Below are 7,352 nucleotides of genomic sequence, written 5' to 3'. Positions count from 1 at the left end.
TTGGCTCGGTTGTCCGATTGAGACGATTTTTTTTATTTCGATTAACTTTTCGAGATCTACGCGCTGACAAACTGCCGAAGGCGGTTTCCCACAGTTTTAGTCGAAAAAGATCCTTTTTTGCCTCTAAATTTTGATTTTTTCGGTTTAAAATTGAATTTTGAAATATTCAAATCATTATTTTCCTTATTTATTTGAAGTAAACACTGGATTTTTTTTACAGAATTATTGTATTATTTTTTCTGATTTGACATGTGTATGGAAAGGTCCGATAAATCATTAGAATGTAAGTAATATAATTAAGATAATAACAATATTTTTATAATATGTCAGTTAATTACTTTAGCTTAGTTGGTTAAGATGCTTGCTCTTTTCTCTTAGTACCTTGATTCAAATCTTGTTGGTAATAAATTTGAATCTTTTTATACTTGTTACATTTATTTTTTTAATCAATTAACTCTTCAATATTACATTAATATATATTATTAGTACAATAGTATAGACGGATTGACAATTTGAGCTACAATATTATGAATATTAACTACAATACATAATTTGAGCTACAAAATACTAAAAAAGGGGGCAAATTACACATAAAAGCCCTATTTTTTTAAAAAATTTACCGAAATAGGCCCGGTATTTTATTATTTACCGGAATGGGCCATTTTTCCCGAAATCGCGTCCACGTCAGTGCGATGTCAGGGGACGTGTCAGCAAATCACGTCCTCGTAGGCGCGATTTGTGTCCACGTAAGCAAATATTGTAAATGTTGAGGGCTAAAAAAGTTTATAAATTTTAAAAATTGGTTGACCCATGAATTGATATGAATTGATTGGCCCATAGTTGAATCAATTTTTATATTTTTTAATTTTTATAATTTATTTGCTTTGAACCAGTTGGGCCAGTCGTTTTGGGAACCAATTGGTCAGTTTGAAATTGGTTTAGCTATCAGTTCAAACGATTTTTTAGCTTGGATTGATACCCTGACTAATTTCTTGTCCAACTAGTCTAGTTTGTGTCTCAACCACATTTCAAAACCTTAAAAGTCTCAAATTAAAGAGTTTGCAAGTGTCTATCACTATTCTCTCAAATGGTATCTTACAACATGATATGGTGCAAGAAAATCTTTTCTATTTGCATAATTGGCATTAACCTTATAATATTTGTGTTCATAGTCCAAATAGTATGTAGTTTTAATTATAAAAACTTATATAAACTTAATTTGAAGAAAGACTTATGATAGGTTACGTCCTCTTTTATAATCGTAAATTAAGCCAAAAATATATAAAATTTATAATATATAACATTTATAAAAAATGTTTTGTAAATTTTCCTAAACTTTCACAACATTTCTTATAAATAATATATTTTTCATAACTTAAAAAATTATTTTCTATAAACAATTTATGATAAGAAAAAATATAACATTTTTTATGAACAAGTATATTATTTTTACAATATATAGCATGGATACATAAATAAGTTATGTCCATACTTATTAGTCATAAGTTTTATAAATAAATATAAATGTCGGGTGGAAATTTCTTTTACCCATTTCTCTCGGTAATTTATTATTAACAACTTCTTTCCAACTTCTTTCACTGTAAAAAAAAAAAAAGAATATGAGATTCATGACTTAGTTCAAACAAGAGAAAGAAACAAACATAAAATTATTCATAGATATTCACGATATGTTCCTTATGATAACTGGGTTCATGAATTATGGCCACCAAACAGTCCGAACAGCAAAGTACATTGGTCAAAGTTTCATGATTACCTTATCCCACGTTCCGATTCAATCTTCTTGTTCCTAAGAATAAATTAATATTCTATTCCTTTCTAGATAAAGAGAAACATTTATTTCAAGTTACAACCTAAGAGCCTTTTTCAACATCTTATCTTTCTTTGATTCCAGAACACAACAAGATCCATTTCTATCTATATATTCTATCTATTCTATAATAGATAGAAACCTAAATCAAATCATGCAAATTATTTTTATAATAAATTTTTTTGCAATAACTTTAGAATTTGTTAAGATTTAAATAACACATTTTTGCTATAACTTTATAAAATACACAAATTGATTTCATGATATAATTTTTAGGATTTATAGTATAAGATTTTTTATGCCATAACCATCTCAAACACTCATAGATGTTTATGCTTGTAATAAATTTTGTATAACTCGTATAAAAATGATTTTTAAAAAATTAAAATTGGGTGTATTTACCCGCATAATTACTCCTATTCTTACCCCTTAAGAATTGAAAGGTTTAATTGAAGTGCTCTAATTACACCCGATTCTGTAAGATCCACCAATTATAATGGTTATTCAAACATACCACCATTGCATAGTTACAAACAATTATACCCAAACCCAATTATTAGGTAGCTTTCTAAACTCTACCTAAAAGTATATTTGATAGTTATTTTTGGAAAATGAAATTTGATAAAAAGGTTTTGAAAATTGTTAGTAACTGAAAGACAACAAAATACTCATATTAAAAGAGTATTCAAAATTATTATAAATAACTTAAATATGGATGTCCGTAACTCCTAAACCCTTTTCATTAATTGACGAGATAAGCTCCTAGTCAATTTATTACGAAGATAAATATTTTATGAAACAATCAATTAAGTTTTATTTCTTTGTGCTTAATTGAATGCAAGAGGGTTTATAACTTGAGCCCCTTGTAAGTGAATAAGAATATATGAGAGAAATATTCATGTGTCATTAGTCTACTATTTACTTGTTAGTATTCTTTTTATTTTATTATTTTATTATAACAACCTGTTTTCAGTGGTGTTGGAAACAGTGGTTTCGGGATCACAATTCTGACAAATGAATTAGTATTTTATTATTTATTTATTATTTATAGGGTTATTACAAGTTCATATTAAAATTTGGTTAGAAAATTTTAACATTTAGATAGTTAATTAAATAAAAGGAACTAAATCCTAAAAGCTGCAAAAGTTAATTGCTATTAGTTAAAGGTGTTAAATGACTATAGAAATGTGAATTTATGGACTTAAGTGGTAATTATACCATATAGATAGATAGTGGACGGTTATGGATATTGTTTAGCTAATTATTAAGGTTATTTTAAGGGTAATTTGGTAAATAAGTAAATAAACAAAAATCTAATAAGAAAAGCAATATCATCTTCTTCATTTTCACTTACCAAAACCGAAAAAGACCATTTTTATCAAGCTTGAAGGTTCGATCAACCCTTGTTCTTGCATGTAAGTGATTTTTGATTCCGTTTTTAGTGATTTTTATGTTTTTGAGATCATTTTAGCTTAATCTAGCTAACTCGAGGGTTAAATTGTAAAATTGTTAAACATTTTGAAATGTGTCATTGTTGAGTTTTTGAAGTTTTTGAATTTTGATGATATTTTTATAAGCTTGATAGCTAAATAGGATTATTTTGTAAAGTGGTTTTTAGTTATTTTAATGTTTAAGGATTAAATTATTAAAATAGTAAAATTTCATTAAACTATTATGAAATTGTTAAATATATGGGTTGTACAAGGACTATAAGAAATTTTTTTGGCTTGGTTTAAGCTTAAATGTGTTCCATTTGAAAGTTTTGGGTTCAGGGACTAAATTGCATAAAGTGTACAATTTAGGGGCAATTTTGTAAGTTGATAAAAAAGGCTTATATACATAAGTTTGATTACTTAACTTGTTTGAAACAATTAATTGAATGAAAATTATTACTTAGATTAAGAAACAAATCAATCGGACACAAATCGTGGAAAAACAAAGTTAGCAGAATAGTCATCGGCATCGCATTTGTAATAGTTTTTGAGTAGGTAAGTTCGTATGTTCGTTAAATTGGTTAATTTTTGTTGTTGATGATATGATAACTAATATTCTCATTATGAATGAATTAAACAGTTGATATATGTGGCAATTAGGAAATGGGATTTAATTGCAGTATTAGCTAAATTAAGGTTTATGTTTGAAAAATGAGATCTATATGGATGTATGTCTAAAATGGTATAATGTGTATAAGTTATATGGTTTGGACATGGAATGTGGCCCATTTGAACCTCGTGAATACTTAGGATATAATTGACATGTCACTAGGGTTAGTTACCGTTTCGGGTACTGGTCGTGGATGTCCTACCGATGGTTGAGGTCCTGCATTTGTTGTGGATTCTCCATAGCTCGTTTGAGTAGCATCCTGTAGCTTAACATTCCAACCCGCAAATTGTGTGAGCAGACCCGTTTTACAGCTTGTGTGAGCAAATATAGTTATAGCTTGTGTGAGCATCATGCCTGCGTATCCGACGATATTTCATTTGTTCAACGAGTGATAAATGTATAAATGAATGGATATATGAAATGTTATATGATTTTGGCATATAAAATGGAGGATTTTTGTATGAACACTTTGAAATGAAAAGAGTTATGTTATTTGAATGTGTGATGAATGAATTATGTACTTTATATGTTTACTTATAAAGGTTTCATGTCATGATAGAATTATATGTTTTTATTGATGAACTCACTAACCTCGTAAGATTTATGGTGTATAGGAATTAAATGTGCCTATGGTTTAGTTAATGAATCTATGCATGAATGGTTTGAGTAAATTCTTGTTCGTTAAGTTTAAGTTTAAATTATACGAGCTTATTAAGCATTAGTTGCTTACGTTAGTTGCTTTCTTTCCTTGTAGATCATCAGAAATCTCGGTCGATTAAAAGTTCAAGTCGGAGCACACACTATCCGCTCATCAACTCAGTAGAATTTTTAATCATTCTAGTTTGGTTATAAATGGCATGTACTAGGAGTTTCTAAGTTCATTTGGTTATAATGATGTTGTTTAAAACTTTGGTTTTGTAAGGTTTGTGGATGTGTACATATTTGGTGCTTTTGGCTTAATTATGTCTATATATATATGCATATACGTAAATTAATTCTTGCCTTGAAAGATATTATGACGAATTGTGGCAAGATATTATGACTTGAATATTAGGCACTTGAAGGTGAATGTGATTGATGAATGTGAATGGTTTAATGCTTGAATTGTGGTGCCAATGAGGGCATATTGGTTAGTCACTTAGGTTGGATGTTTTTAGTTTATTTTGGCATGTCTCAATGTGTTTTGAATAAGTAAAAATGAATGGAAATGTATGGTTTGGAATCTAAGAAATGGTAGATGAAATGACTTGGTTTTGAAGTTATTTAAGGTGCACACGGTCTACCACACGATCGTGTGCCACACATGGTCACCCTACACGGTTATGTGGCCTATTTGATTTTTGGTGCAGTATTGCCCGCATGGCCTTAGAGAGTTACACGGCCTGGTGACACGGCCGTGTGACCCTAAGTTACACAGACTCAGGTTGTTACACGGCTTGACCACATGGTCATGTTTTTGAGACACATGGTCTGGGCTCTATCACATGGCCTAGCCACAGGACCGTATGACCCATATTTTCAGTGTTTTCCGCATTTATATGTTTTGTTTCAAATTAGTCCTTATTTGTTTCCAAACTGATTTTAGGGTTATGTAAGCTCAATTTAAGACCCATATTTGTATATATGCTATGAATAATGATTGGTTATGAATATTTGATATTTAAATTCATATATGATTTTTTTATATTGTTAATGAATTTGTTATCTATCGTAATACTCTATAACCCTAATCCAACTTTAGGGATGGGTTAGGGTGTTACATTTATAACACGTTATCAATATAATTATCTTCTTTGATTGATATTAGGATAAATAGAAAGTAAAGATTAATCCTATGTACAATTAACAACAAATCTGAAATGTGCATCCTAAACTATAAAGACCTATCAAACACCAATAGGTTTTTATTTTTGTATTAAACAATTGAAAAGAACAAAGCTGATCAAATTTTCGTTCTTATTTTATCCTTAAATTTCTATATTATATTTGATCATCTTATTAATAATAACTATAATGTTTATATTTTTAAATGCCAAAGCTTTATAAATATAATGTATTTACTTCTTTTATTTCTCCTATCTGTGATTATTATGAATTTTTTATATACATGTTTTATTGTGAATTATAAAATTCACTAACTAAAATTTATTTACTTTAATATTCTTAATATTGCATAGTTCTTTAAATATGCATGCAATTAATTTTATTAATCCAATCCACTTATTGAGGCTCTACTAATTATGTGATGTTTTATATTTTAATTATCATTGTTTTTGCTAGCTTATATAATGTTAAATCTTGCAAAACTCGAATTTGAATATATTAAGCAAAAACTATTTGTTATGGATGCTAAATGCTAAAATTCACTTAGACGCTAAAGGTATTGGGAATACAATTATCTAAGGTATTGAGACATCTAAATAGGATAAAGCCCAACCTATGTGTAATAGGCCAATTTAGCCCGGGTTCACAAAAAAATAATAAACCCAAAATAATAAAACAAAGTCCAAGTCCAGTACAAAATTATATCATTTAGCCCGATCGGAATGACCCATTACTTGAAAAGGTTGAAGGTCCATCTACAAGCTCATGGAAACATAATCTTCAAGGATATGCAATCTTAGATATGATATGCAATCTTAGATATGATATGCAATCTTAGAAGATATGATTTTGTAATCTTAGAGATTTAATTTGTAGATACCCGTTAATCTTAGCCGTTGATGTAATTGATCTACCGTTGGATTTGGGGAGGCTCAACTATAAATAGAGGGCTCTCCCTTCATTGTAAAAGACGAGAGTTGGGAGTAATAATAATTCTTAAGAGTATTCACTCAAATTTCTCTCTCTCTCTTGCGTTCTTATTTTCTGTGGTTTGTTCTTATTTTGTTGATCTGTGTATAATTTATTTATTGATTTGTATATTGTTGATTTCAAATATCTTTTCCTTATTATTCATTTTCAAATTCATTATTTTCAAATTTGTTTACATTTTATTTTGCTTTATATTTTTTATACTCTTTGTTTTAAATTCATTGGTCTTCGATTATTGATGCTATTTAATCCTCTATTTGTTATTTTAGTTTTTATTATTAAATTAATTATTTAATATTATTAATACTATTATGTGGCATCATTAATCTTGTATCATTATTATTTACTTTTTATGCCTTTAAATTTCAAATTTTGTTATATATGCATGTATACATACATACGTTTTATAATATATATATACGTACACATTTTTTAATTTTATAAATATATATACACATACTTTTATATATTTTCTATGTTTCATAATTTTATATACATACATATATATATATATTTTACATATTAAAATATGCATATTTATATGTATATTTTTATTTTTATAATTCACATACATATATATTTTTCTTATATGTACATATATATATTT

The sequence above is a fragment of the Gossypium raimondii genome, chromosome 8, assembly GCF_025698545.1.
Source record: "Gossypium raimondii isolate GPD5lz chromosome 8, ASM2569854v1, whole genome shotgun sequence".
NCBI lineage: Eukaryota > Viridiplantae > Streptophyta > Magnoliopsida > Malvales > Malvaceae > Gossypium > Gossypium raimondii.
The sequence above is the reverse complement of the archived record's forward strand: the minus strand, read 5'-3'. Positions refer to the sequence as shown.